This window comes from Rhinopithecus bieti, unplaced genomic scaffold, assembly GCF_001698545.2.
Source record: "Rhinopithecus bieti isolate Rb0 unplaced genomic scaffold, ASM169854v2 scaffold_7045, whole genome shotgun sequence".
In the NCBI taxonomy this organism is placed as follows: domain Eukaryota; kingdom Metazoa; phylum Chordata; class Mammalia; order Primates; family Cercopithecidae; genus Rhinopithecus; species Rhinopithecus bieti.
This window is the reverse complement of record NW_016805305.1, coordinates 274,765-286,616: the sequence shown is the minus strand read 5'-3', so window position 1 is coordinate 286,616 and position 11,852 is coordinate 274,765. Positions and strand designations below refer to the sequence as shown.

General features: G+C 41.7%; 1 pseudogene; it reads left to right on the top strand.

Moving 5' to 3' along the window:
- Window positions 1-9,138: 9,138 nt before the first annotated feature.
- LOC108529666 (stabilizer of axonemal microtubules 2-like) overlaps window positions 9,139-11,852 on the top strand; it is a 36,269-nt pseudogene continuing 33,555 nt past the window's right edge.

Genomic DNA, 11,852 nt, shown 5'->3' with positions numbered 1-11,852 from the left:
AAAAAAAAAAAAAAAAAAAAAAAAAAAAAGTGACATGAGTTAGGAAAAAGAGAGGAAAAAACAATCTAGAAACAACTATGAATAACAAACTGATTAAGTTTTCTTTTGCTGCACAAACCCAACCTGAAGGCCTCTCCAGACCTTCCTCCAAAATGAAACTAGACCATGTACAGACCACTTCTGACTACATTTTACCTCACCCACTTTTGGTTTTTCTCAGTATGATGCCAGTCCACATCTGCCACCCAGTACTGTGGCCACACCCTGAACTCTGACATCACTAAGAACTGCTCCACCTTTGAAGGCCTGCTGCATAGATAGTAAATCTAATAATTACACATCCACATGGTCTTAATTCCTTTGATCATTGGCAGTTTTGCTTGGAAGGGTGTAAGATCCAGAATAAGAAACAGTAAAAAAAGGTTGATGTTTACTTATAATCTCTCTACACCTAGCATCACCCTGGAGAGTCATAGATCAAGGATCAATTTCATACTGCTAATGCACATCATTACTGTAAGGTACAAGTCTCATTATCAGAGTAATTGAGACAGTAATTATAGTATAACTTTGACTAAGAAGGGGGAAGAGGAAACATGCAGAGGAATGTGGGACTAAAAGAAGGATTTATGCATTTTTTAAGATAAGACAGACTTGAGCATGATTAAAAGCTGATGGTTACAAGCCAGTACAGAGGGAGAGGTGGAAGATACTGAAGAAAAGATCATAAACAGAAGATAAGTCCAGAGCACAGGTTTTTGCCAGTGACAGGAGGCAAGCAAAAAATGCCAATCCCATTACCTTTTGAGATACAGTGGCAAGCAGGTGAGAATTCTTCTCTTTTCTGTGAAATAGAAGGTAAGAATGTCTTCTGACATTGTGGAGGAGGGGATTACAGGTAGGCTGAAAGAGACCAGAAGGTTTAAAACAGCTGTTGGGAAGAATAAGCGAGACCTAACAGGGAGACATGGAAAGTCTGCCAGCAGTCTGGAAGACCATGTGAGAACCTAGCCCAAATACAATGACAAAGATGTGTAGAGAATTAGCTTCATCAAGGATTCAAGTTTTGTTGGGAAAAATATGACAGAAGGTCAAGAACCAAAGAGACTGAAGATGCTGGCAAGACTGTCAATGAAATGACAAATCTGGGCTGTATGAGGCAGAAAGTAAATGAAGAAAAATGCTGATGGGAGTCAAAAAACCAGAGAACATTATGAAGTCAAGGAATGGGCACCTCATTAGTCAGGTGAAAGAAAGAACTGGGAGAATCAAAGATTGTAGAGAAGGAAGTATTTAAGTTTGAAATGTCGAAGATGGATAGCTCAAGGTGATGCTAAAAACCAGAAAGCAGTCATGACAACAGGTAGGTGAAGTGGAGAATCAATGTTGTTGAGAGGATAAGCTGTTGAAGAAGTCATTCTTAGCGATGGTAAAAGTCACCTTAGAAGATTCAGGTGAAAAGAAAAATTATGAGACCAGGAGCCAAATTCACTAATGAACAGGAACCATCACCAGGAGCTGACAATGATTGGAAAGGTGAATAACCGGATGGTCTGAGTCTTGAAAGAAGAAGTTTGAAAACAAGGGTAGAAGAATTAACTTTGTCATCAGATCTGGGAACAAAAAGAATAGCAATCCCATATCCTAACCCAGAGGTTCATGGAACATGAACGGACGAGTAGCATTCACTTGAAAAAAGTACATGGTAGGCAATGTCATCAGAAGACAGCCAGGCAGAAGGAGGAAACGTCAATAAAAAGACATTGAGGATGTAGGGATGTTTGTTTACCTTGGAATGTTTTTAGAGTAAGTTTTGGTAAGGAAGGGAATAATAGGAGATTGAAAGAGGGTGTCAGAATCACAGAGAAACATGGGGAAGAGACTATAAGAGAGGCCAGATCATGTGGCTTACACAGTGGGCAGTGACTGAAGACCACAGCACAGGTAGTGCTGGCTACAAGATGTCCATAGCAATCGCTGATGGAAAGGAGATACTCGAGCCTCAGGAGGAATTATTTGTGGCCTGACTTCCAAGAGACTAATGGTCCAAGTGAATAGGCTGGAAATGTTGGTTCTAGGACTACTACCACATGCTAGAAATTAGTCTGTCCTTGGGAAAGTATCTTCACCTCTCTGAACTCCATTTTTGTACATATGTAAAGCAAGAGTAATACTCATCACAGAGTTGCTGTGAAGATGAAACAAAATCAGGCATATGAGACACCTAGCTCAGAAGTGAACTATTGTGTACCTAGTTTCTTAGGCCTGGCATCAACTGAATGCTTCACAAAGTAAAGCATTCATTGTCTGATGAGAACAAAATCTACCCTTCCATCAAATGAGGGGTAATGGAACTCTTCCCTCCTAGGCTCATTCTAGAAAGAATAAGGCAAGTTAGGACCATGGGTAAACGTTCACACAGCCAGAAGGAAAGGGAAGCTACTGCCTCTGAATGAAAGAGATGGCTTTCTGGTACATGCTGGCCTTGTCTGCAACTAGATGGCATGAGTCAGTGTCTCCATGGCCTGGTCTTTGGAGTATAAAACCAGAGAGCCATAGAGCTGAAATCAACACATGTGTAAATCCTCCATCTGCCCATAACCACTAACCCTAACAGAGGTATTTACAAAGTGATCAACTTGCATATGGACCTCTTTGCAGAAGGCTGCTGTATCCTTGGTCTCCACATTTGGAGGACATCCTCACTGCATATGGCTGACTCTTGGTGAATCCCAAGTGTACCACTGACCCAGGCTAATAGCTAGACTATATGCCTAAGGTTACACACTAAAAGTTCATAAGCTAAAGCCCACTGCAGTGTGTTCCACAAGGTGTTTTACAATTTTTAAATAAGTTGGCAGCATTTTGATATTTGGAAGATTTTAACCAAAATCCTGATGCCAACTTTTCTTGAAAAAAAAAAATTCCCACAGGATATCAATCAATCAACTGGAGCTGAGTGATGCTGACCCTCACCCCGGGAATCGAGGGAGGTATTCCATGGGTGGGCATAATTCACTCTCTAGTCCTTAAGAGCCCCACCCAAACTGCCTCACTTGTGCAGAGGTGTCAACAACATGTCAGCAATAATGCTGTATTTAATAATCATATCTGACAGGTGTTAGAATAAATAAGCTATTTGAGGGTGAAATAAAGTTAGATATTTACCTCACAGTGTGTGCATACACATACAACTTGCAATAAATACAAAATTGAAAATATAAAATAACTGGTAGTGAACTGAGAGAGATTTCTATTTCATTTTGTGTTTTACTGTATATTCTATAACACATACTAAATTCTCTACAGGAAATATGAACTTGGACCAGGTGTAGTGGCTCACAATTGTAATCCCAAAACTTTAGAAAAGGGTAGAAGGCTTGCCTCTAGGAGGTTGAGACCAGTCTGGGCAACATAGCAAGATCCCATCTCTACAAAAAAACTGAAATATATGTGTTATAAATAGAAATATATATATACACACAATATATACTATGTATGTAATATATATACACACATAGGTGTGTATGTGTGTATATAAACTTGTAAATTTATTTAAAATATTTTAAAAGATGATTTAGATAAAACTTCAAAAGTTCAGGAACAGCAGTATTTGCTCAGATATAAAAAATGGCTATACAGTAGAAATGACAGCAGTATTCCTTTTGATGAATTTCAAATTATTTAACCCATGTGAATCTATTTCTGTCTTCTATATCTGGAGTCTAGGCTAAAGGATTCAAAGGCATTACATCCCCTTAGGGTATTTTACAGAACGTATATTGTTAGGAATACTTCCTAACAAGATAAATGTATGGTATTCTTGTTGGTGGGACACACAGAGAGGTAAGAAACAGGCAAATAACAAGATTTAATAATATGATCCTAATATTTGTAGCAAATTTTGGTCACAAACGTAAAGATAATAGAGCCTCCATTTTCTCAAAGAAGAATTATGTTCCTGGAAAATGCTAAGATAGTGTATGACCTTGATGGTTTTCAACACCACTTCTATAATGTGCATGATTTATCTGTTTACCTTAAACTAGAATAAGATCCTATATTTCAACCCAAATAAACACTTGAAAATACTTTTGAAAGCTTGGTAAATTAAGAGTCAGAACCAGAGAAAGAGCTTAACTTGCATTTAGTACACAGATTCTCAAATAAGAGGGCATTCAAAGTGGGTGAGAAGGAGGGGAAGGCATGGTATAAATAAAAGTCAACTGTGGAGTTTCTTCAATCATCAGGTCTCCCTCTTTTCTCCCATCTAGGTTTCCCTTCAGACTATCCCACCTTCATAGCAGGAAATACCCCATTCTGGAGAATCAGTACTAAGATATGGATAAAACATATCTCATCTCTCAGGTGATCTGAGAGGATATGTCCCAGTCAACATTCCTAACTTCTATCCCCATAAGGCTCTGAATTGTCAAGTGTGCTGACTGCTCAGCCCGAATTCCCTTCTAAGAAGTCATCCTATGCTCACAAGAAACATGTTTGACACTTTTGACTCCACTCCAATCACCACTGATTGGACTAGGAGGTGACTAACTAACCCAAGGGCAGCCAATCCACAGCTGCAACCTCTGTGATGGGTTCGTATGAAAAGATAAGCAGAGCTGCATCCTGCTCTTAAGACTGTGTGTTCAGGCCGGCGCGGTGGCTCAAGCCTGTAATCCCAGCACTTTGGGAGGCCGAGACGGGCGGATCATGAGGTCAGGAGATCGAGACCATCCTGGCTAACACAGTGAAACCCCGTCTCTACTAAAAAATACAAAAAACTAGCCGGGCGAGGTGGCGGGCGCCTGTAGTCCCAGCTACTCGGGAGGCTGAGGCAGGAGAATGGCGTGAACCTGGGAGGCGGAGCTTGCAGTGAGCTGAGATCTGGCCACTGCACTCCAGCCCGGGCGACAGAGCGAGACTGTCTCAAAAAAAAAAAAAAAAAAAGACTGTGTGTTCAGAAACACAAAAGATTGAAGCAGTAGGCAATAGAAATAAGGTGAAAACAGATAGGATAAAAGGGTAAGAAGTCAGGGCAAGGTGAATGCACAAAGATGAAGACGTGACAGTAGGCAAAAGCTATGAGACAGAGAAAAGACATACAGGATAATAGTGGAGATACAGACACCCAAATCCAAGGACAACAGTGGAGTTCCAGAGGAAGGATCCATAAACTTTTACTGATGTGGTCTCTAGAACTAACTTGGATCCAGAATCAAAATCTGGTTCCAATTTTTATGAAACATCACTCCAATAAGACTCCTGTTTTTCAATTTTCATGAATATTATTTCCAATATCATTTCACACATATGCTTTCAACAATCTATCCCACCCCAAACCAAGCTAGCTTCAGTTTCCGGTCTGTGCAATCAAGGAAGAATACCTGGCCAGATGCAGTGGCTCCTGACTGTAATCCCAGCACTTTGGGAGGCCAAGGCAGGCAGATCACCTGAGGTCAGGACGAGACCAGCCTGGACAACATGGTGAAACCCCATCTCTACTAAAGATACAAAAAATAGGTAGGTGTGGTGGCATGTGCCTGTAATGCCAGCTACTCAGGAGCTGAGGCAGGAGAATCATTGGAACCCGGGAGGCAGAGGCTGCAGTGTGCCGAGATAGCACCACTGCACTCCAGCCTGGGTGACAGAGCAAGACTCCGTCTCTTAAAAAAAAAAAAAAAAGTGTACCTAAAACAATCTGTGAGCAGCCAAGATCACAGAGCTCAACAAAATTAGAGTTCAGACCATTCAATTCCCAGGGTCCTATAGCAAATTCTCCTACAATACTACACCAGAAAGACAAATGTCAATTGGAGTGGGTGAATTTTATGGTATATAAATGAAACCTTAACAAAGTGGTTAAAGGACTCGGGGAGGGGGACTAGAGAAAAAATATAGAGCAGAACAACTAAAACTGACACCAGAGGAATCTTCAAATAAAAACAGACTAATAATCTGAGTAAGGAGGAAGGCAGCCTACAAATCTCTTGAAGTCTATAAAATGAGATAAATCAATAGACCCTCGACCCCATTCTCTGGATCACAGGAAGAGAACATACCCTTTAAAATGTGAGAATTATTTTTTTAAAAAAATGAAGTGTTACTTTAAACATTAAACATTAAACATTGAGAATTCATGTGCCTAAGAGCTTCAAAACTGGTTTGGCACAACAGCCATGCCCCACAGAGTACATCTTTTGGTAGCAGTGCCAAAGATATGACACTTGTGAAGGATGAACCACAGGCAAGTCCATTAGGGAAATAAAATATATCTTTATTATTTTCTTCTAATTATAAGAATATACATTTTGTGTAAAATTTTCAAATACTACAAAAACAAATATTTTGAAAAGTGCAAGTTTCACCATAATCTAGCCCCTGCAGAGAGCTACTGTTAAGGGTTTGGTAAGTATCCTTCCAGACACCTTTATCTGCATATATATTTTTATTACCCAAACACATTCATATCTTACAAAAATAGTCTGCAATTTGTTTTCTATCTCTTAACATACCATTCTTCCCTATACAATGACATATATATTAAACAGTAGGTTTAACAGCTGCACAGTATTTCACAGCTTGGATGTATCAGTTTATTTAACCATTCTCCTACTGACATTCAGGTTGTTGGTATTTTTTTCACGAATACAAACTTTTTAGTGAATATCAGTGACATGTATCTCATACACTGACATGACTATTTCTGTCAGATAAATTCCTAGAAGTGTTACTATCAAAGTAGCATCCTCATTTGAGGATAGCAAGCTGGTCCTGATCATGCCAGTCTACTTTTAAGTAAGTAAGACTCCAAATCTAACATGCAGGCTAGGCCATGAGGCAGAATAGTAAGGCTGAACCAGCTAAAGGCCTAGGGCTCCTGACTTTCCTTGTGAAGAAATCCATACAAGCACCTGGTGGATGGGGCCAGTGTGAACTGCCAGTTCTTCTGCCCGTAAGCCAGTCAGAGGTTTCCCTCTGCATCCAAGCCTGGACAGCCTGACTCTGACAACAGATCATGTGGAAAGGCCAGAATAAAATATGTAGAATATAAGCAAAGAAACTGAGGCATGCAATTAATTCAGAGAGAGGAGGACATGAAAGATGCAAAGCTGTGTTTCTGTAAAACAGATTGATTTACCTGTTGCATAATGCAGTGAAATGGCACTGGATTTCATAGTGATCCCTTGGATCTGTTCATCTTCTCTGCTGTCCATGTACCTTAACTGGAAAAATGCAACATAGGCATCTTCACTTCCCACATAATTAAAATGTAACATTAAATTTTGCTAATTTAGATTTTTTTTGTTTTAAATACTTAAATTTTATTTTTTTATTTTTATTTATTTTTGTAGACACTAGTCTCGAACTCCTAGCTCAAGTGATCCTCCCACCATGGCCTCCCAAAGTGCTGAGATTACAGGTGTGAACCACCATGCCCAGCCAATACTTAAATTTTAAACTATATAGAGCCTCTCTCTTTTTATTTATTTATTTATTTTTGAGACAGAGTTTTATTCTGTTGACCAAGCTGGAATGCAGTGGCACAATCTCGGCTCACTGCAAACTCTGCTTCCCAGGTTCAAATGATTCTCTTGCCTCAGCCTCCCAAATAGCTGAGATTACAGGCATGTGCTAACACGCCTGGCTAATTTTTGTATTTTTAGTAGAGACGGGGTTTCGCCATGTTGGCCAGGCTGGTCTTGAACTCCTGACCTCAGATGATCAACCCACCTTGGCCTCCCAAAGTGCTAGCATTAGAGGCATGAGCCACCTCGCCTGGCCCTCTCTTTTTTTAAGATGATGAGGGGATGGAGAAGTGAAGTTGGTTGAGGGGAAGGGAACATGACAAATTGAAAAACATTACCACTAGGAACTCATAAATGTATTCAAATACTGCATACCCTCCCCACAGTGTTGCTCATCCAAATATCAGCCATAAATGATGGTGCAGTTTAAGAACAACTTATAGAGAGTAGCACTTGGGAGAATTCTTTCTAAACATCAATAACATAGCCATTCTTTTCCTATTTATAAGCAATTTGAAAAATTCTGAGCAGAGACTGAAACAGAGGTTATTAGCTTATTTATTTAACACAGAAACATTAGCTTATTTTCTAAAAGCTTTACAGTTTTGATTTTAAATATAAATACCTTAACTGTGCAATTGATTTGTGTGTGGTATTAAGTAGAGGTCCAATTTTTTTTTTTCACATGGATAACCAATTGCCCAAGAACCATTTGAAAGGTTCATTTTTTTCTCACAGATCTGAAGTGCCAGCCTATAATATTCTAGGCCAACTATTCTGAGCCATCAGTCAATTTCATGCCTCAGCCAATTCCAGGCTGAGCACTAAAGTCAGTATCCTACTACGATTGTAATTGAGGAGTTTGCTCATCCTTCCGGATCCGAAGGCTGCGATGAATCACGCAGTTCCAAGGGGCTGGGTGCACAGTGACACCAGTAACCCTGCCGGAGGAGGAGTACTCTGGTAAACTTCTCCAGGCCAATGGCCACGTACAGGAAGTGTTGCATGCAGGAGGCTGAGAAGATGCTGAAAAGATGCTCCCTTTCTCTCTTCAGTCTTCCCCCAAGTCCCTCATTCTGACATTCTCGCTAGTCCTCGCGCGAGGTCGAATACCCAGCTTTATTCCTGCCCACGGAGCCCGAACAAAGTTTTGGGTCACGTGCTTATTATCCAAGCAGGTGCACTGCCGGTCTTTCATTCCTTTCTAAATAAACAGGAAAAACGTCTACTCTACATGCCCTTCATTTCTGCAGGGTCCTGGATTCGTTCTCTTTGAGGATCCCGGGTCCACACAGACAGGCCACGCCCGGGCCCCAGACTGGAAGTCACACTCCGGGGACGGCCGCTCCCAGCCCGTGCTCGGCCCCAGCCCGGGTTTCCGCCTCAGAGCCGCAGCGAGCGGGGTCCTCCAGCACCGCCCAGAGGCTGGCCGAGGAAGATGCCAGTTCCTAACGCGAGCCCGCAATCACCGTCTGCAGCAGCTCCACCAGCCCTGTTCCTCCTCCCGGGTCCGGGCCACACCAAGAGCTTCGGAACGCGGAAAACTCTGCGGGTCCGGCACGCCAGTACTGACGCGTCTCTTACGCCGCCGGAAGCCGGCGCAGCGTCCGTCACCTAGCATCCCTCTGTTGCCTTGACTACGGCGGGCTCTGTAAGAGTGAAGAAGCTGCAAGTGCTGAGGCGAGCTGAAAGAAAACCTGGGAGCCGAGAGCATGAGGAACTGGTGTCTGTGTCAGATTTGTACCTGCGGGTAAGAAGTGGCTGGTGTAGTGGCGGGCCGGGGCTTGGGAGCCGACCTGGGGCCTAGGTGCACGGAGCCAGCTCCTCGGGAACCCTGAGAATGGCCGTCCCCCACAGATCAAGGGACGAGGGCGCAGCGACATCCCCACTTATCCCGCTCGAGTAATACTCTCTCCGCACCCGCCGGCTACCTGGGGGTAAAACGTTTCTTCGTAGCCCCTGAGACTCCCAATCAAGGATGCAAAGTAAAATGCCACACAGGCCAGGTAAATAATATATGTGAAGCCGCGACGGGATATAAGACTGGTGAGTAGTGGGATGTGATCCGACTGGGAGAATGCGTTTCCACCCCATCATCCCCCACCACAAAGGTAAGAAAGAACAGTGCTGAAGGCCCTGAGTCTGCAACCAATATCACACTTTCTTTCATCTGCTTTCTGTCCTCCCAGCCAGACCATATTCCCATTCCCGTCCAGGCAGCAGTTCTTTGGGATCCGCCTGACTGAAAAGCCAGTACAGTAGTCCCCACCCTGAAACCTAGAATCCAACTGAGTCCTGCCATCACGTAGAAACAGTCTTCTCCTTCCTCAGCTTCACTGTTGACCCAGGGATTAGATCATTATTTGCTAAGTAAATATGAACGTGTCAATCCCTTCGTATTTGGAATCCCCTTCAAAGAAAACACCTGCATGTTGATGGAAAGCAGTTTTTTTGATAGTCTCATAATAAACACAGTTCGTAATTAGAAGTAGATTAAAATATCAACAAATTAACTTTGGGTGTATGAATCTGCAGACTGGTGTGCAGGAGAAAATTTTTACTTTTTTTCTAATTCATATCCAACGTTAAGTTCCTTTCACATTCAACTGTTAGGAAATTCAGTCTTCATTATGTTGAGGGCAACCCTTGGAATGCTGTGATTTTACTTTTTGTTGTTTTTTTTTTGTTTTTTTTTTTGGTTGTGATTGTTTTGTTTTTTAAGGGTTTTATCTTTATTTTCTGATAATGCAATAAATAAATACACACGAGGTGTCATAAAATCTGAGCAAAATATATTATAAAACGCCTTCATAATTCTATCTTCCACAGATAACAAATGTTCTTTAAGACTTGCTTTACATGTGCCTTCCTTCCCTCCTTCCTTCCTTCCTTCCTTCCTTCCTTCCTTCCTTCCTTCCTTCCTTTCTTTTTTTTTTGAGACAGAGTCTCGCTCTGTTGCCAGACTGGAGGGCAGTGGCACAATCTCGGCTCACTGCAACCTCCACCTCCTGTGTTCAAGCAATTCTCCTGCCTCAGCTTATTGAGTAGCTGGGATTACAGGCAAGCACCACCGCACCCAGCTTATTTTTGTATTTTTAGTGGAGACAGGGTTTCACCATGTTGGCCTCTATCTCCTGACCCGGTGATCCGCCTGCCTCGGCCTCCCAAAGTGCTGGGATTACAGGCATGAGCCACTGCACCCGGCCTGCATTGATTTTTTTTTTTTTTTTTTTAACAAGAAAAGAGAATATTCTGAGCATACTATTTTTTTATTATTCCTTTGAAAGCGTTCTTTTGTATTATTATTATACTTTAAGTGCTAGGGTACATATGCACAACGTGCAGATTTGTTACATAGATATACAGGTGCCATGTTGGTTTGCTGCACCCATTAACTCATCATTTACGTTAGGTATTTCTCCTAATGCTATCCATCCCCCTGCCCCCTACCCCACGACAGGCCCCCATATGTGATGTTCCCGGCCCTGTGTTCCAGTGTTCTCATTGTTCAATTCCCACCTATGAGTGAGAACATGCAGTGTTTGCTTTTCTGTCCTTGTGGTAGTTTGCTCAGGATGATAGTTTCCAGCTTCATCCATGTCCCTACAAAGGATATGAACTCATCCTTTTTTATGGCTGCATAGTATTCCATGGTGTATATGTGCCACCTTTTCTTAATCCAGTCTGTCATTGATGGACATTTGGGTTGGTTCCAAGTCTTTGCTATCATGAACAGTACCGCAATAAACATACGTGTGCATTTGTGTTTATAGTAGCATGATTTGTAATCCTTTGGATATATACCCAGTAATGGGATTGCTGGGTCAAATGGTATTTCTAGTTCTAGATCCTTGAGGAATCACCACACTGTCTTCCACAATGGGTGAACTAGTTTACACTTCCACCAACAATGTAAAAGCTTTCCTATTTCTCCACATCCTTTCCAGCATCTGTTGTTTCCTGACTTTTTAATGATCGTCATTCTAACTGGTATGAGATGGTATCTCATTGTGGTTTTGATTTGCATTTCTCTGATGACCAGTGAGGATGAGCATTTTTTCATGTATCTGTTGGCTGAATAAATGGCTCCATTTGAGAAAGGTCTGTTCATATCATTCGCCCACTTTTTGATGGGATTGTTTTTTTTCTTGTAAATTTGTTTAAGTTGTTTGTAGATTCTGGATGTTAGCTCTTTGTCAGATGGGTAGATTGCAAAAATTTTGTCCCATTCTGTAGGTTGCCTGTTCACTCTGATGGTAGTTTCTTTTGCTGTGCAGAAGCTCTTTAGTTTAATTAGATCCCATTTGTCAATTTTGGCTTTTG